At 43.6% G+C, this 20,706-nt stretch overlaps 1 protein-coding gene across 1 annotated transcript in view; it reads right to left on the bottom strand.

The window, feature by feature from the left end:
* The window catches only part of cacna1g (calcium channel, voltage-dependent, T type, alpha 1G subunit), a gene marked incomplete at its 5' end in the record, with an annotated part of 203,919 nt that overhangs the window by 134,102 nt on the left and 49,111 nt on the right, over positions 1–20,706 (bottom strand). The gene's annotated exons all lie outside the window — the stretch shown is intronic.

Here is a 20,706-nt window from a genome sequence, read left to right as displayed (position 1 = left end):
ACTAATCCACCAATCAATGATAGGACCAAATGCAGATCCCCCTCCCCCCCCCACACACACACACACACAAACACACACACACTGCACAAATATATTATAGATTGCCACTTTATCCACGTTCAGCGCTCGGCACCCCGCCTGGTTAACAGTGTTAAGACAAAGTAGATTGTTTGTCATCCGTGTGTGTGTTTGAGTTAAAAGGAAAACAAACAGCGCTATTTTTATCCGTGAACGTGGTGCTGCACGCACAACAGGCTGTAATGACAAACGGCCTGTCCGTCTTTTATCGCATTTACCGCCACTTGCCCATTCGTCCCGCTGACTCGTAATGTGGCTGGGTTAGCATGGCCCCAACAGCCTACGCACACACAAAATAAAAAATGTGAAAACACAAGAAGATCTCAGCTCAATATTTGAACAGTAGTCTGTGATAAACAGTCAGCTAATAGCTTTTAAAATACTAGGCATATTGGTCAAGGGGAAATTACAGAGGCATCATTCCCCCGTCTGTAACATGCATATTTTAAGGACACTAATACGTGCCTCTTATCTCTAAAACAAGCTGCACATCCTACTAGTCGTTCACATTGTTCCATAAATATAAACCGTCACGGCAGCTGAGATTCTTTGATGAAACGGAGAATTGAGATCTGGAAATGGAGCGAGCTCTCGTATCAGCTGCTCCACAGAAGAGATGGTTCGGTTAAATGGTACAAACACATTCTTTGAGTCATCCTTACGAATGTTTATGTCCACTTACATTCCGCCACCGAGAGCTCAAGTTTCTAATATTTCAAGTCAATATTATGTTATGGGGAGCTATTAATCACTTAATTGTACAAGCAAGGAGGGACACTATGCAGCTACATTATGGGAAATGTGTAGGATCCAGGGATTTTAGAGTTTAATCGAATACTAGTTAGTATATCTTGGCTTCTGCTGCTTTAATTTGGGCCATTATATGTTTTATCTGTCCATCATGAGGCCTCCCAACGTTATACAAGCATTAAATCGCAGGAGTCCCCCTTTAGGCGGTGGACTGTGACAATGAGGAAACCGCTGTCTCCTCCACCAACTTTTGTTTTATGCCTCACTAAAGAGGGGCCACGCTGCGTCCCGCGTTGGCTCTGAACACCGGCATGGGACATAAATCATTTGCTGCAGAATCATCCAATTTCAAAGCAGTTCCAAGGGATGCCGGGCCACTATGTGATAACTCTGCGGTCGTTCCAATACAGTATTGAACAGGAATATTGAATAATATATGCCGGCTGGAGGGCCCCCCGTCAGTAGCATCAGTTGGATAATGAATGTTGTATCTGGAAGGCAGCACAGGATTATATGTCGCACACGGGAGGATGCGCAGAAAGTTTGTGCGGGGTCCAAAGGGATGCAATTAAAAAGATCAATCAGTATGGAGAGTGGGATCATTAAACAGGAAACAAAAGGGCTCGGGCTCGTAATTTTGAGAGTGGCGGCACCGAAAGTTTTAGGGGGAGAGCAAACTGTTGGTGGCATTGGCGAAAGTTCACTGCACAGGACTGAGATGACGGGGCTAATTAAAAATAATGAGCCGCATGTGTTGTCTTTGTAATCATGAAGCTACGTCAGCGCTAAACACAATGTCATTTTAGTTCAGTGAAGTTTCACTTCATCAGCCATATCACACAATATGTGTATTATATATATATATATATATATATATATATATATATATATATATATATATATATATATATATATACACACATATGGATCCAGTGCTGACTCAAGCTGGATGTGGTATCGATATAAACTTCAATGACGTTGGAGGTTTTTGTTTTCAAAAGTCAAACTTTTGTTTTGTGTCTTTGATGTTGCCTTACACATAGAAAACTGACCCAAGTCACCTCCACACAGTGGGGCATACAGCTCATTAATTAAGCACTGGTTTCATAACTGTACTCTGTATCAGCCATACCCAAGTCCCCAATATCCCAATATATACCCAATGTTATCGGGACTGAAAAAAGTCAGATCGGAGCATTTTACGGATCCCACAGCTAAGGAATCTAGAATTATCTGTTCAATTCTAACTTTACATTGATCATTGCCATCCTGGTACCTTCTCAGGTCACGAGAGGACTCGGACTCAACACGTCACCTGTGAACCTTTGGTTTTCTCCAAGCTCTGCACAAGACAAGAATAATGAGCAGACCCTATAATTCATAATCACCCCCAAACAAACAAAGATAAACAGGGTCATCTAATTTGCTGATATCGTCAGTGTTACAAATAGAATTAAAAAAATTCAGGGAGTAATTGGTCTCTTCCTAATTTACGGTTCCAAAGCAAAACGTGAAAATGTATTCAAAACCTGTATATTCCATGGCCGTCTGGAGCACAATCTAAAGTTGTCCTCATTAAGGAAACTTCCTCAGACTGCACAGGTCAGCATACAAACACTCACAATAGCATACGAAGAAAACGAGACAGCAACAATGCATATGCCCTCCCGAAACTCTCTACAGTGACAACAAGTCACTGGATGGATGTTTCGGCACTCAGCTTTGAGCACAATGTCTCCAACAGACAGTCGTCGCGGTGAACTGTCGACATAAATACCGATGCTGAGTATCATTAGCGTCCGCTGCTTTGGACGGAGCAGTTGACTTAAGGCATCACACGGTCTGTTATTTAGCAGCGCTGCTGTCTTGCTGCAGCAACAATCAATAGACATGGACAGGTCGGGGTTCGGAGAGTTGGACGTACTAGGACGAGGGACAATTGACTGGCAGGCTAAGTGATTGGCACACTGATTTAACCAGCAAAGCCAGCAAAATTAGAGAAACATAAAGGAGGAATAAATAAAAGAAATACCACAACTTCCTCTGACAAACAAAAAGATAAAAAGGTTCCGGCAAGGGTTCCACAATTTGAATGGGCTCTATATGTCCCATTCTACACACTTCCACCGAGATGAATGAAACCAGTAGATTTTCTGTAATCCTGCTAATAAACAGAACAAAAAAAACCTGCAACAGAACAAATACCAAATAACATCCTTGTCGGATCTATGACTTTACAGTTCTGGCTCAGTTTCGTTTCGGTTGCAGTAGGAAGCTGTATTAAAATAAAAAATAAAAAAAACTTTGATAAACCCGGACAGACAAAGTTAACGACTAGCTAGAGAGCACAGCTGAGATTTAGAAGCTAAATCTAATGCTAATGTTGCTCTGTCATCGCTAATATACGTTTCATGTCAGGGATGTGTTTACAGCTCGTTGCAGCTCACCTGGCCAAAACTCAGAAAAGTGTTTAACAATACTTAAACGGTCTGAGAAATCATAAAGTATGTAAGTAAAATGTACACCTTGCACCACGGGTTGAGTATTTTTCAGAATCTTGTGGTATAATAGTAATATTTTTTTATAGTAATGTAAACACGACAGCTTCCCTCTCTCTCTTCTTGGGCACCATGTGAACAAAGCAGACGTGTTTTACTGCCGCTCTTCAGACCCTGTCAAGCAATCAAGTGTACCAAGTGCGTTGTTTTTTGGAGGGTCGTAAATAAAAATCTGTTTATGAACAGAAGGACATCGCGGGAGGGAGGCTTGGGCATGGAGGATGGAGACAAAGCAAAACATGAAATATGAATAATGTGACTGATCCAATCGATAACTCTTCCTCTCTGCACTCGTTCTTCTTCCTCTGTCTTCACAGCTGCTGGGCTATAATTAAACAATAAGGAGTGTTCTGCCCACCCCCCCCCCCGCCCCCCACCCCCCACACACACACACACACCTTCATGGTGTCAGCAAGCGGTGACGCCCTGAGGGATGGATTCAATTAGAGGAAAAGATACACAAGGATATGCTCCGTCAGAAGTCTGATCGCGAGAAAACAACACGGGCGCGCCGACTCACACAGCAATGCGGCGTTAGTCAGAGAGGAAACATTATCAAACTCATCAGCACCTCCAAAAGTATTCTGCTCTCATTCTTTTAGTTTTTCCTTCTCACACACACACACACACACACACACACACACACACACACACACACACACACACATATTCAAAGTCCCTCTTCTTCTTGTCTAATGAAGGGGAAACAATATGCAAGCCTTATGTCCTCCCCTGCCTCACATTGCTGATTCACTCTGATTCTGTCCACTAATGATCTGACACCAGACAGCAGGACACAAACAATGAAGAAGAAAACCGGTGTGTACTATATATATATATATATATATATATATATATATATATATATATATATATATATATACGTGTGTGTGTGTGTCTGTGTGTGTGTGTGTGTGTGTGTGTGAAAAGAGCAAAGTTTGGTGGAAGTTTCAACTCTCCCTAGCTCTTATATCATTCATGAGAGTGCGGTTATGAATCGTCAGCGGTGAGATGAGGAGTACGCACAGTCCGAGGCCGATCGATACAGACGAGCCTCTCTGAATAGATATTGCTCATTGTGTTTAGTGTAACTCACAATGGACGAGGTTCTGCATCTCCACACACACACATCCTTTGTCTCCAAATCTCCGAAACCACCATACTTTTAACGTGAAGCGTATGTCTCGACAAATCAGCTTAAGATGTAGCTCCTCAGCATACTGAAGGTATAATCGTCAGTAAATGTTTAGCTAACGCGAGATGCCACCTCTCCACACTCGTTAACACTTAAACCCAGGCGTTGGTTGCGGCATGGTTGTGCAACGGCACAGTGTAAAGTATGTACCTGAAATGGATTCAGGGAGAAATATTGGTGTATGTGTTGAGATGATTGAAGATGTAGAGCTAAGAACTGTCAGTCATTGCCTGTACGGTAGAGGTATTCTGCACCTGAACTCATTCAGCTGAAATAAATGTACCGAATCAGTAGCTCCTCTCTGGGTTTCCATGTTTCCATGGTTCACATCTTGACAATTGGTGGCTTTGAAACGACTCATTGGAGTTGAAAAACATGTATAAGCCCGAGTTGCTTACAGTAACCATGACTGCTTGATGCAACCTGCGGAAATTCTGGCTTCACAGCTCCCCGTCAACCCTCATGAAAGAAATCCAGATCAAAGCACAGGGAATGTGCAGAGGCACCCTTTTCTTGATTAAAAACTCCTGTGCCCCCGAAGTTTCCAAACATGACAAAGGCCCGAGTCCCGTGCCGCTGGACGCAAGGTGTCTCTTCGCATTGGGAAGAGTGCGTCTCCACTCATTAAGATTAAAAACGCCGAGACTTGCAGGAAATGAGACGCAGACAAGACATGTGTTGAAGATGAAGGGGAAGGGTCCAATAAAGGGGTGGATGTCCCGATTGGTAAGGAGGCATCATTTGTTCCATTACAAAGCACCGTTGATAAGATGAAATGGATTTCCGCAGTGGTGAAACTGTGGTTAGGTCTTTCTCTTCTCTTCTCGATGAAAACTTCACACTGTTCGCTTCTTTTCTTCTTCTGCCAGAAGCCAGAAGTTAGTTTGAGGGAGTGACAGTAATTTAAGCTTTTTCACGTCCTACAACAGTAGTTGTTTTTTTAAATGGCCGCTGTGAGGAGGAAGGCTAACGCTAAAAGCTTCTTTGCAGTGGCATCTCTACTTTACAAACCGTTTTTTCTGTCTCTCACCCCACCGCCGCTCTTCTTTTTCATCTTTGTTTCCTCAGGAGTGCAACGGGCCTTCTCTTTAGAAGGCAAACTTTCAGAAAGCCAAGAAAGCAGAGCAACTATGTGTGTGTGAAGGTGCGCAAAAAAACAGGAAGGAAAGGCAGCTCAGGTTGAAAAGTGAGCTTTATCTCTCAAGTCGGAGACAGCTGCTACCTAACCTTTCTGCTCATCTCCCATCAATCCCTCCTTTCTCCAAAAAAAACCCTCAAAGTTTTTCCTTTCTCCCCATCACTTTTTTTTCCCTCTCCTTATTACTTTTTTTTCATCTGTACCGTCTCACACCAGCTATTTTCAGGGAGGGGATTGTCAGAAATGAAACTTTTTCTTTCTACAGGAAGTATGCTGAAAATCCCAGAATGAAATCCGCCCCCCAACAAAAAAAATAAAAAAATAAAAGGTAAGAACTGAAAGAAGAAGGATGTTCATGAAATATTGAGAGTGACTGCCGCAGCCCTTTGTTACGGGCGATCTGTCCCTGTCATTGTGCTTGAAAATGTGCACGTGTGCTCATGCACGTGTGCATGTGTGCGCCTCAACACGTCTACATTTATATTGTCTGTTTGCGACTGCGGGCGCATGAAGAAATGCCCCTTTATCACAAAAGTAGCTCTCTGGCTGTCTTCCTTTTTCCCCCCGTTCATTATTCAGTGCGACTGTTTTATTCCATTTGTTCTGCAGCGAATGCTTTCACTGCGGATTGCCTAAATCGGAGTCAAGCAGAGTTTGAGAGAATGCTGAGGTTTGGGCCGGTGTTTCGATTCCTGATTAATTGGTCAACGATCTGTCTTTTGGACAATCGCGTGGACTCCTGGCACGTCTTAAATCTCGGTCGGCTGTCTTGCAGCTCGAGGCATTTCTGGAAATTCCGATTCAACGATCCATTATTAACTGTCGTGAGTTTGTTTTAATGTCTCGGGATTAGTATCTGCACATTGTGGCTAACTGGTATTAATATTATATTGATCTTCGTTGCGAAACAGTCCACATTGTCTGAATCTTCCCAGCCACCTGCTGGTTGACATTCTTCTCGATGAAGTTCAAAGTAGAATTGCATAAAGCAACACTGCTTTTCTCCTCTTAAAAATATTTTTTTTTGGAATCGTCAGGGTATCATGTCGATGTTCAGTGTCAGCATCTGAGGTCGCGATCGGAGTTAAGGGGATGTATGGGGGCGACCATGAATATGGATACGCCCAAGTCAAATTCAATTCAGTTTATTTTGTATAGCCCAAAATCACAAATTGAAATTTGCCTCGGAGGGCTTTACAATCTGTACACATACGACATCCCTGTCCCAGGACCTCAAATCAGATCAGGAAAAACACCGGCTATAATAATGGGGACACGTCGGGGGAACTATGTGAAGAAGAGATACATTTTCATACCCGGGGGGGGGGGGAGAGAAAAAAGGCTGACTTCACAATCCGGTTGCCTCGTCAATATTCCTCATGTGGGTGCGGAGCATTGTGCCCCTGAACGGCTGCCTTATGTGCTTTCAGGAGTGCCTTTTACATATAATAATGTATGCGCGTTGGAGGGTTCCTAATAAGCAGATTCTCTGCTCTCTCTCTCTCACTCTCACTCTCACACACACACACACACACACACACACACACACACACACACACACATACACACATATCCCTTTCATCAGCCAGGAAACACCCCTGTATCTATCTCTTGCCACTGCAGACTGAGAGTTGCTAGGCAACGCCGGCTTTCATAGGGAAGTGTGGTGAAGTCACATCTCTTTGGCTGTGGTGTCTGTAAGCTCGAGGTGATGGGGGGCAGAGTTGCCACAGCTACGGAGAGAGCAGAACTTCCGAGAGTGTGTCCCGACATTTTCTTTTTTTTTTGCGACGACATTCATCATCATCAAACAGAGAAACCGTCCGGAACATTAGCTCGCTTGTGGTCGATCCCCTCGCTGCTCAAAACAGAAAAAGGTGATGGCCTGAAGCAGAAGCGTGGCAAAAGAGCTGATGTAAATACATGCAGCGTCAAAAGACTCCACCACACTCTACTCTCCTGTTAAATGGCAGTGGGCCAACAAGTGAGAGGGGAGGAGGGGAGGAAGGGAGGAGGGGGAGAGAGATTTCACACTTTTTTAGGAGCTGCCTTGGTGACGTAATATTAGGAAATATCTCTTTCTCCACTCCATTCAGCAGCAAGGTAGAAGAGAAAAACTAAACTACGAGATATTCACATCCTGGTACAGTGGCTCTCGCGGCTGTTATTGGTAGCTTCGAATACGCTCATCTCTGCAGCACAGTTTTATGACGTACATTACTTGAAAGGGTCCGTTGCGCTGATAAAGCTGTTGAGTCGGCAGCTTCGCAAACGGCCAAGGCGGCCTTCTGGAGATCGTAGATGGAGAGCATCACTTCGCTAAATCCCCCGCCCCTCAAAGCGCAGGCCGAGGCATCGGCCACCTTCCGACCTGGGTCCGACGGCTGTCTGGCTCTCGCAAAACGATTTCAGGGATATTCGTCACCCGGACGAATCAGAGCACATCATTACCTGTTGTTAGCCCTTCTATGCTACGCTAGCTCCTGAAGGTGCGCTGAAAGTGTAAACATTCTTCTTGAACTTTTTAAAGATCGTAACAGTGAATAATATAGCCGGAGAAACCCGAAATCCTTGGGCTTATGCTGGTTTGGGCCACCAACATGTCCAATGAATAACAGTTCAATCGTTGTTCTTGAGCTTTTAATAATTTCACAACAGCAGATGTTTGCCTGTGGAGTTGCAACGGAATTGTAAATGTCCATATTTCCATTTTCTTTTGAGGATCAACTGTTCAAAATGGACCATGTGGTGAGATATGTCCCTCGGTTAAGGAAAGATTGCTTTTAAAGTCAGTGACACAAATTTGGCTGAGGAATTCACGCTTATTTTGGGATTATTATTATATTAAATGTGTGAATCGACTCGAGAGAGACAAGTGTAAAAGAAATGAGAAAGATCGGAGTGAAAAGATCGGAGTGAAATGATGGAGATCTTGTGAGTGTAAAACAATATTTTCACGGACCGGGTCCCATCTCGGGGTGACGGGAGAGGCGAAACCCGACGTGTGTCCAGTCTACTCCGTAACTTAACCTTTATGTCCAGTCTACTCCTTAACGTATAACCCGCTTCACAAAGACAGGATGTTGGAAATGGAGGTAGGTTGAAACAGACTTTTAAGTTTCATTTTTGGGGTAACGTATCACGTGACCTCTTCACATGTGTCAAGATGTTCCGTATGAGGTTATCAGACAGATGTATCCAGTCATTTTTTAAAATAAAACATCTTTCTGGCCTTGATTTTTATTTATTTTTTCATTCATTCTTTCTGTGCAGCCCAGTACTAAGGGACCCAAGGACTAGTACCAGGCGGAATGAGCATACTTATAATAAACACACTGTTACAACTCCTTCATAGTGTCATATTGCTTTTTGGAGAATTATGATAAGTTCATAGTAGATGCAAAAGTATACTTATGTACAATATATTATGTTGAACATTGTTGCTCCTGGATGGATCACAGCCAACCCAATTATTTTATCAACAAAACTCCTTGTCCTTGGTCATGGTGGCCACAGCACTTAAAAGAATAAACTTAATAATTCTCAAAATTCTGACTCTTTGTTTTTTATTACCAGCATGTACTTGTACTTTCAATACATTTAATATCAGAAAAGTGTCTGTTTGGGGGAAAATCAACCCCGACTGCACAAACACAAAAAAAGCTATACAAAAATAATTTGTATTAAACAGACTTCCCTTTCTGACTAAACCGACCATCACTACCACACACACACACACACACACTTTCTCCTTTGCAACCGAATGAGGACCACCATCAGTGCAACAACACGTCCCTCGAGTTGGTTTCAAGCGTTTGAACGGACAAACCAAGCTTTCATTTTCGCTCAGACACTCATGTCTCATGTCCAGAGCAGGACTACAAAGGGAGCATAGGGAATGGAGGACTGAGCTAAAAAAGAAAGAAAGCAAAGACTGAGGTGAGAGAAGAGCAAAATTGAACAGGCAAAAAGCAAGGGAGCGAATGAGAGATTGAAGAATGAATAATTGATCTGCAGGCCGGGTGAGTCTTTAATCCCCGGCAGACTGCTTTTTTAAAAGTTTTTTTTTTAACCAAAATTGTTTGGGTTGTGGGTTGACACACACACACACACACACACACACACACACACACACACACACACACACACACACACACACATTTGCAGGAAATTCTCCAGACACAAGTGGTCTGTCAGAAAGCGTGTGTGATGGACTGGATGTGATTGCAGGGGTCAAGCAGTGTTTCAACTCCCCGTAGCTCCTCATTAATTAAGCATTGACTGAATCCCTCTCTCGCTCCCTGTCTCCCTCGGTCTATCTCTCTCGCCCAGTCCTCGAGTCTGCCACTGTTTGTCATTTCATTCATAAGCAGGGCTATTTAGAGACCTCCTTCCATTCAGCGGAATTACCATTGAATGTACAGCCACAAAACGCACACTAACAACCACACACGCACGGGTTGCCTGAGGAGATCCAGTTAAATGCCACGGCAGACAAATAAGCTCTTCATTCGTAAGGTGGGGAGGGGAATAAACAAACCTGGTGCTGCACTGACAGGTTAGCGAGAGGTCAACTATAGTGAACACACAATGAGAGAATGAAGAGAAGAAGCTTAGCGAGAAAGGAGGAAAAGTGGAAGTGAAATTGCCCCGACTGAAAATATGCAAATAGAGGGGGAAGTCAGGATATGAGAGAGGGAAAAAAATGTGACGCCCGTGCCAGAATCAGCATGATTAACATGAGGTCGGCTTTATCAACGCGGCTAATCTGGCCCCCGGAAACGCAACAGCGGCTAATTTTAGGGCACACTACCGTTGTCTGCACGCACACACATACGCAAGCGTGCAGACAACACGCAGATGCCCTCACACACACAGGTTGCGTCAGATCCAGAGCTCAGATGCTTCGGAAAAAAGCCAGTCGGCAATCAGTGCTAACATTGGAAAAACAGGAAAACACCTTTCAAAACTTATCTGGGCCCTTCAGTGTTGGAGATGAAATGATTTGGATGAAAATACCCGATATATATTATAGGACCGGTTCGCTTTATTCCTACAGCACGGGTCTGGTTTTCTTACTTCTGTGATCTCAGATTAACTCAATGGTCCACTTGTTATCTATTTCCTGATTTTTCAACCCTTTCTCAGGGTCTTCTTCGGCTAATGGAGCGGGCGTAGGTGTGACGAGGTGTCAAATTGTTTTGTGAACCTCTTGTGAAACACACTGCGCCGTAAGAAGTGTGCAATTGTTCAAATATGTACTGCTTTTTCTTTTTGCTGCTGTATTATGCATTTGATTATACTCTGATAGTACACTAGTTTACCACGTACCACGATTCTGAAGAACACAGCATTTCTGTATGAAAACCTGTAAAAACAGAGACAGGGTGCACTGAAGCTCTAATCTTCATGTGGCTTTTTCTTCTTTTTCAATTTTTTTTTTAAGAACACAGAACAGCCTGTTCTTGCTGTCTTCTCTTGTCCCGCTCTGATTAAACAAGATATATAAGAATGTTTTTAATGTTTTTTTCTGCTTATGCTGGCAGTGATGAGATCGGCTGGTGTAGCATGAGGAGACATCTCACAGACTGCAGACACTGCGGAGGTTTGTTGTTATTACTGGTACTAAAATATATTTCAAATTCACAGTACCACAACGTGTGTGTGTGTGTGTGTGTGTGTGTGTGAGAATGTCTGCATACATCTGTGATAATTGTACGTATCATCTGCCTCAGTAGCAAGGTGTTTATGTCTCTCTAGATGAAGATCATTTTAGAAGAGAGGTGTGTGTATCCGCCCAGCAGAGCCGTTACATTTAAATGTCGATTCCGCAGGAGACACTAATCTACGGCCGTGACCAGTCACATCAGGACTATCGCTGATCTCGTCACAGTTTTTGGGGGTATTTTAACTTGACCATTTGCGTTTGGCACATAAATGTGAGCGGTTGATGGTTATCCACTCAAACGCTCAGCACCGATGTGGTCGCCTCGTGCTGATTTCCGCCCTAAAGTGATGAGGAAGTGACAACTTCACCGGAGGTTTAATGTTTCTTCTACAATGATAATTATCACAAAATATGTTTTCGAAACACTGTTTCAAAGAGATAGGACTACTTCTCCTAATTTTCTCGATTGATCACATTTTTGTGATTTAGTAAAATGTATGATGGCAATACAAAAGAGTACATAATGATTGCTGTGTAACCTCTCTAAATCAAATCCAGTACTATTCAAGGCACCACACATCTACAACATCAAGACATATTATTCCTCAATTGCCATGGTATCAGTACTGGATATAACATTTTGTAGTTAGCCACACTGCAGCTCAAAGAGATCAGCACTAGGGATGGGAAACGTTTGGGTTTTTTCCGATACCGGTGCTAAACCGATACTTTTAAAACGATACCGGTGCCTAAACGGTGCCTGAACCAATACTTTTTTATTGCCAAGGCAATTTCTTTTCTTCAAATTGAACAATATATTAACTGTTTAAAGTATACTATAAATATAAATAAATAAATACATACAAAACACTTGACTTCAAACTACAGCTTCAAACCTTTTAACTTCAAACTATAAACAATATATATATATATATATATATATATATATATATATATATATATATATATATATATATATATATATTTTTTTTTTTTTTTTTAAAGAACAGACACAAGCATCAGGTGGCCTGATTGGGACTTTGTGCAAGAGAACTCAGAAACTGTTGGATTATACAAACTGCTGGACTACACGTCATCATTAATATCAACTGGGAGAGATTTGTTCCAGCAAGCTCGTGCTCGTGTCTCCACAGCGATCTCTGTGTGCGCGCGCTGCGTGTGGTGTGTGAGTGCTGGAAGCCCCGCCCCCTTGATCCCCGCTCTGCATTGCAGGTGGACGACAGAGAGCAGAGCAGCGAGTGTGCTCTGATCCGCGCTATTTTAATAGAGTATCGATACATCAAAATCTTAGCGTTTTTAACGTACGGGAACCGCGCTACCTTTTTAGTATGTATATACCGTGCAACTTTACAAAGTAGTGCAAAAAGAGTATTTAAATTGGCTCAGGCACTGGAAGGAAGCACCGAAATCTGCGTTGCTTTTTGGTCCGGTAGGTACCGGGAGTGTTGGAACCAGTGCCATATTGGCACCGGTTCTCGGTACCCAACCCTAATCAGCACCAGCATTAAGAATTAGAAATTTAAGCGGGATGTTGTTAACCCAATTGTCAGGTGCAGTGATTTAAACTTACAAAGAGTAGAAGAACTACGAGTTGGGAGAAATAAAAAGGGAGTTCAGATTTATCTGACTGCTCGTATTAATCAATGAAATACGATGAGTATTCACGACGAGTGAATCGTAATCAAATCGAATCGTGAGGAAAGTGAAGATTCACACCTCTTCTGACCGGGAAAGAATCTCACTCGAAGTAATCTTGCTCATGGTTCTAATTCAGAAATAAAACCTTTGTTTTCTCACTTAGGAGGACTTTGAAATATACTCAACTTCCCTAAACCTAAAACCTAACCCAGGGGTCGGCAACTCGCGGCTCTTTAGCCCATCTGTTGCGGTTCCCTGAGGCTTTGACAAAAAAAAAAAAAAAAAGATGTTTTTATTTTATTCTTTTTTGCCGAGTGGAAAAACTTTCAAAAGGAATTTCTCTTATCTTGGAGTTTTAGGTAATATTGGGTCACTAAAAATCAAAATAAATGTTTAAATATTTCTTTAACTAAAATGTGCATCACATCCTGTCACGTAGCTGTCAAGCCTCTTTCCCTGCAGGTGGCTACTCGTGATTCAGAGCCCCACCCTCGCTAAACTATCAACTGATAAATAAAGAAAAAAGAAAAGTCACGCAGGAAAGTGGAGCGTTTAATTCTGCGTGGACGTATTCATTTGCTTTCACTGCCAACGATGCTGCTGACCTGTCTGCTTGATATGTGGCGAGAAATTAGCAAAAAACTAAAAATGTAATGTTGAAAGACTCTTCCAGAACAAGCTCTGCTGAAAGGTGTCAAGCTGCAGAAGAGCGATTCCTCAACTGCTGCAGTAAACTGAGCAAAGTAAATATACTTTCAGGAAGCTAATCAAGTCTCCAGACTCAACTACTGCTGCTGGTTCTGTGGCAGCTCATGAGACACTGAGGCGTCCGCTAGTAAAGACGGATCCGTCCTCCTCCGTTTGCGGAGCTCACGTAGCAAAAGATATGCGTTTAAAATGTAAAACTCACGTGAAGACAGGGATCGAACCTGCTACCTTGTCATTACAGGGTGAACACTCTACCACATGAGACACATTTATAGACAGCATTCAAGATTTGCATAGTTGTGCTTTTAATTGATCTCAATGTAGTCGACACATGACTATTTTTTGTCTCCTCTTCATAAGAGTTTGATAGTTATAACAGGTAAAATAGCAATACAATGTCAAAAATTCTCTTTATTCTTGTTCTATAATTTCATAAATACAACAAACTATAGTTTGTAGTTTTGTATATATAATATGACTATATATAAAACTTCAGAAGCTGTGATATCAAATAGCTTTTGCGGCTCCAGACAATTTTTTTTGTGTGGAAAAAGGGCAAAATGGCTCTTTGGATAGGAAAAGTTTCTGACCCCTGACCATACCTAACCTTAACCATAACCACTACAGGCCTAACTCCCAACCCAGACAATAATCTTCACATGAACTCATCTTGACCAAGAACCAAGTCTAAACCCGGAAAATGTAGTACTTTACCTTGTGGGGACTAGCTCTTTCTCCTCCAGTCCCCATTATGTAACTAAGTCCCCACAAGGTGAGTAAAACAAACATTCACAAACTCTCTTAGTCTAATAGTTTGCAACAAGTGGGGTAGTTAACCGGGTGTAGCGTCTGGTGAGTTCGACACTTCGTCTGGTTCTCAGTGCACTCAAAGTGACCCTAATCTCCACACCTGTACAGTCATTACAAAAGAGTCCTGGGGAACTGAGGCCCCGACCGAGCAGCAGGCTTCCCTAAGCTGAACTCTGCTTCTGTCTCCCTCCCTCGACTCCTCTTTCTCTTCTCCTCCCAGCAAAGCCAATCCTCTGGTACTGAGCAGGCCCGTTATACAAAGCAAATAAGCCGTGGGTATATGCCCTAATAGCTTCTCCGAAAGGGAGAGCGAGGTAAGCAGCGAGCGAGTGAGTGTGTGTGTGAGTGTGTGTGAGGGAGCGAAAGAACCCATAAACCCCAGTGACTCTAAAAGCTTTGCCATCTCGAAGAATGCCTTGTGGATATGAAGTGTTGGATGACTCAAAACTTTCTCTGCAGCTTTACAAAAAAAAACAGGTCTGTGTTGTTTGCCTCCCTCAAACATCAGAAACAGAGAGAAAAAAGAAAAAAAACATCTCTAAGAAGGACTTGCCACCGCGACAACGGCAAATTTAAATCTTCAAACTGTATGCTCCTTTTTGACAGCCCTCGCCTGGCGCTGACGTCTTTGTCACAGGGTTCAAGCATGTGGCGGAACCCAAACAAGAGCAAACCCCAGATAACTTCTCCCAGACCGATAACGGAGCCGACTCACTCCAGACCCCCGAACGGTCCAGAGCCCGTGGTGGGGTCTGCTGGAGCATTCCTCCACCTCAAAGCCCACCACACTGTGTGCGTTGTTGCTGGTATTAAGACGTTACCAGGCCCACCAACCGTCTCTCTCACACACACATACTCAGGCAGCACAACTAAGGTCACACACAAACACACAAATGGTATAAAAATCGGAACAAATACGTGGCATGCAAACAGTGTCCATTTCTCCATGACAACAGAGGATAATGTTTACACTCAAGAGGACGGCAGCCCCCTTCGTACCGGCTGGGATCCGGTTTCTATGGCAACGGAAGTCGGCATCTCCGTGTTTGGGCATTGTGAGTGTGTTGATGTTATGTACAGTGCAGGAATGTGCACACACATGGCTGTGATTACGCACACGCGCACACGGACACACACGCATTCAGAGATGCGGCAGGAATATCATGTGTCTCGAAATTGGGAGTCCGACCAATGGACTTGTCTTCAAAGCAGCGGAGAGCACCCCGATTGGCTGTTTTCATCCTCAATTTAACTGAACAGAAAGCCCTTTACAAAGTCTGGGATGTTTTTTAATAATAGTTAAGTCACGCCTAGATAGGTTGTATGTTCTTGTTTAAGTAGTTACGTCTGTCTGAGCCTGCGAATATACTACTTATATGAGAAAATAGAAAAAGGGGCTGAACATAATGTAAGATTTGTCCTGTTTTCTCTGCCAACTGAGCAGCTCGAAAAAAGAAAAATACACAAACATACAGCCAATCACACACATTTAATCCACGCTCAGCCCTCACAGGGTAGCAGCTGCCGGCAATGAGGGAACACCAGTGAGCGCCAGGGGAAGAGAAGAAAAAAAGAGAAGGCGGATGGAAATAAAGATGGATTGAGAGAGCTGGGGAAAGAATCAGCGACAGAGGAAAATCCAAACAATAGGAAACAAACAAGAAAGGAGCCTCGGAACACAAGGGCTCTGTTGAGAGATGGCTAGCGAGAGGCTGAAAGTGAGTGGAAACGGTCAAAGAAGAGTAGAAAGCGTGTGAAAATTGGACCAGAATGAGTTTATAATGCAGTTTCGTAAAATCAATATTTGTGCAATGAAAATGCCAGCGTGATGTTTTGGCACCTGAATCCAACTGAAGAAACGTTCCGGGATGAGGAAGACCCGCCTTCCCGCTTTCAAATTCTTTTTTCGCCCAAATAACAATACGCAACTTTCAACTGTACTTGTACTATTTGTTTATATTTTGAGAGCGAATTCATTATCTGCTCAGAATGCCATTAATCCACTTTATCTTTACACAGCAATTCATGTTGTATGTAGAACCTTTAAGCCTTAAACCATGAGACTATTGGCTAAGTGGAAGGAAATATGTAATGCACACACATTTTTTAAAAGAGAGTCTGCTTTGGTGAACTGTGAATGTTGGAATGGGACATCTTTAAGAAACTCAAAGTCCTCTTCTTATATCAGGCTATACTCCTTTGCTCAAACTAGAGGGATGGCAGATTTAGTTTGGAGTACGCAGACCTCTGCATTGTAAAATAACAATATATTTGGTAAAAAAAAGAGGGAACGCTAGACCTGAAAGAGGAATACAAAAGGAATAGAAGTGGAGGAGTAAAAGAGCAGCAGACAGAGTCGGTGAGGCAAACAGGGGAGCAGGGGAATACACAAAAAGCTACAGGAGGCACGAGGAGCGATCGGCTCTCTGGGGGCAGCTGGAAGCAGCTGGTCGCCTTCCCAGGTGCACCCGGCACAAACAATGTTCCTTTCACACAGAAACAAAGAGACCAGCGAGAGGTGGGAGGGGGCGAGGCAGGGGAGTCAGATCTACAGCGCAGTTAGAGGAGCAACAGATCTGCCCATCACCGGGGAGCCAATGCTCCCTGTTTTCCGGAACAATCAAACAGCGGTGAATCTACGTCAGTTCATTCATTCAACTGAACTTCATTCACTTTTAAATGCGCCAGTGTAAACGCAGTCCCCACTAGTGGCTCCTCGCCACCATCCCCACATGTGATTAGGCTGAGTTTCAATTAAGACTCAAACAGGGAGACCCGGGGGCATGACGAGCTCATCACCGCCTCGAATGGCTCCTGCGTGCTTTGTTTCATATGTTTCCCATCCTGATTTGCCATATATTCTCCACAAGGTTGCTATCGCCAACGCAGTGTACCACCTGTTCAATTTGCATCGGTTTGATGGGCTTGGGCAGTGTTCATGCGAGGGCCGCAGAAGCCCGCCAGTGCAGCCGACAACTCTTCCGGGTGGTGTCTAACACCTGGAGCTTGTGCACGTTTTTTCTTTTCTTTTTCTCTGTCTTGTTCTCATGACAGATGTGTGACGTTGCTGCGGCTGAATATATATGGAGCCAAACCGTGAATGCCAGCGGGGGGTTCGATGCACCAGCGCATTTGTTCGCGCGGAGGCTAGTGCATGAGGGAGAGCCTAATAAGAGGGAACGAGCCAGCTGGGGAATGCTAATTAGCCACATAGGCTAACAATCAAATCTAATGGGTGCTGGGTAAATACCAGCGGTTGGCTAATAGCCATTATTGGCCTACAAGAGGACCATAACTGTGGCATCAGGCTATATTTGTGTGTGTGTGTGTGTGTGTGTGTGTGTGTGTGTGTGTGTGTGTGTGTGTGTGTGTGTGTGTGTGTGTGTGTGTGTGTGTGTGTGGTTTGGTCCTCTCAGGATCAAACACTGTCTGACGAGAGGAAATAACATGAGGCCATCAATCTCCTCTAGGCCAAGAATGAATAAATAAGCATGTTTTTTCAAAAATAATGTCAAACTACTGCACTCATAGTTCATGAACACATCTGTCTTTGCACAACTTACTGCAGAATACACCACTTTGTGTGAACGCTGTGCGTGGCTAGATGAAAGCGAGGGAAAATGAGCACCAAGCGTGCGGAAGAGAAAATCATATCCACATTTTCTCCAGGGTAGAAGAGTACATTTTCTGCGAGTAAGGAAAGTGCGTGGGATAATTTCCGTGGTCTACTTAAGCATTAATCAGTACACAGAATTTTGAATAAACAAAAGGTGAGTGTGGAAGCTTTTTTGCTTTCTGAAACTCATTATTGTTTAAAATGCTAATGCTAATAAAGAGGTGGGGGACCTCTACTCGTGAGCTTCCAAATGATGTTAGTTCATAGTTTGCAGAATGATTCTGAAGTGAAACATCTGGTGGACTCTGGTGGTTAGCAGAGAGCTAAATTATGGAAGCGCAACAGTCCGCTGGAAATCCGGACGTGCCAGAAGCCAAACTGGCCGCACGCTGTTTTCCACGGTAGCATTGCGACTTCGAAAAAATCCAATTTCCCCGCATGTAAACGAGCGACTGTCTTTTGAATCCGAGCTTTTTTTATTTTGTTTTTGTGACTCACACAGCTCATAATTGGAGCACCAGCAGCGGCAGCTAAACTAACCCCAGGGCTCTCAAGTTTTTAAGACAGGTAAGAGTGACATATCATCCTCCTCCTCCTCCTGAGCTAACTCACTGGGATCACATGGCGCAAGACACTAATGGAGCTCCTAAAGAGTGATTCACGGGAAAATGAGAGCTGAAGGCCACTTTGTAAACTTTCAAAAGGGCTGCTGGCGTTGAGGGACACAAGCTGGTATTAACTGCAGCTCGGGGCCATGACCCTCACCGTGGCTTATCTTTTTTTTGTTCTGCCTCATTACTGTTTATTTCTGTAAAAAAATATATATAATCAACAACAACACAAATCCTGTCTGTCGTGGTACCAGTACTGGGTGTGTTCATCTAATTAGCCCCATAATTACATTCATCATTGCTTTTCTCGCAGACAAACGCACACACACACACACACACACACACACACACACACACACACACACACACACACACACGCACGCACACACACTTTAGTGGAGCCATCTTTGGTCTGTTTATTTGCCGCGGCACAAAGGAGCGGATCGATCGACAGTCCGCTCCATCGCACATCGTCTAAATGTCACCCTCCTTGCGAGCCACAACTGCAATCCCCCACCCCACTCCCATGCTAACGTGAGATGACACATATTTAAATAAATAATAAAAACTTCAAGAATCCATCAGCACTGACAAAAGCATAATTAAAGACTGTTCGTGAAGTGACAGATGTAAAGAAGATGAAAGAGACAGCGTATTGACCACATGATAAGACGAAAGATTAATATCCTTCTATCACACACTCAATATCTCCTCCTTTCACTCCCTTTTCTCTGGTAATGTAGGGGAGGAATGAGCTTTAATCCCGGCATCCCTTCATTCAGTGGCAAGCAGAGGGAGGAGGCCATTGATCTGCGCACACACACACACACACACACACACACACACACACACACACACACACACACACACACACACACACACACACACAAACACACACACACACACACAAACACTTCCATATAGCTACAGGCCACATGTATGCGCGTATACACTCAAACGCCTCACCGTGACTCCATAAAATTAACAGCGTGCATTCCATGTTTGATCAATACCTCTTTCATTCGACATCAAGGCGGGTTTCAGCAGAGCCGCGGCCCAAAAGAAAGGACCCAAAACAGGCGGGTGGGATTACTAACTGTTTGATGGAAGTTGCCGTTTGCCAATATTTATGCGGTGCTACTGCAACCAAAAGTTGACCAAAGTTTACTCGCTTGACTTTATGTGGTAAAATTCGCGTCATTTGCTTTATTCGCTTTTTCGTTTTTTCGCAGCAGAAAGGGGACGCGGCTTATCTTTGGAGCTTATCGCCATAAAAACAGTTACTATTTCTGCCATCCACCATTGAAATAACCCCCACACAGCTCCTCCAGGAGGAGTGTCTGAATGACTGCCGTTTCTAGCGCTACTTCAGGCGGACCAGCAGCAGTTTGATTCAGCAACGGCAGCATGGCAGTGATGACGGGCGGTGCATCTCAACGCTGATTGACTTTCGCATTATTCACGTCATTCGCTCCTCCCGGCAGAAATGTGTGTTCTTCGCAACCATTCGCATCTGTGCATTGACTTTGCATGCAATCTACTCACGTAGCTTAAGGATGGGTGGGCATTGATGTGGTGGTTTTCATGGTGTCGGACTAGCCGAGTAAGAATCGGCAGGTGTTCGACCTAAAATTAGGATTTCTTGGACATGAATTAAAAAAATCAGGTGCTGAAGTTGCGTTGAAGCAGCCAATTTAAAGTACAGCGACGCAGGCTGATTTTGGGGCACGTGTGTAGCTGTGTAGTTCTGCTGGATGTGCAAACAAGAAACTGTTCGCAAACAAGTTCTTTTGGGGATCTGTTGTTGCGTTCGCAACCTGTTTTTCTGCTGCTCCCATGTGGCCAATAGAAATCAGTTATCAAAGGTTCAGCCTCTCCATAAATAATATCTGAAGATGTTTTTCCACCCACCACA

Source organism: Taurulus bubalis (genome assembly GCF_910589615.1).
Source record: "Taurulus bubalis genome assembly, chromosome: 2".
Lineage (NCBI taxonomy): Eukaryota > Metazoa > Chordata > Actinopteri > Perciformes > Cottidae > Taurulus > Taurulus bubalis.
The sequence above is the reverse complement of the archived record's forward strand: the minus strand, read 5'-3'. Positions and strand labels throughout refer to the sequence as shown.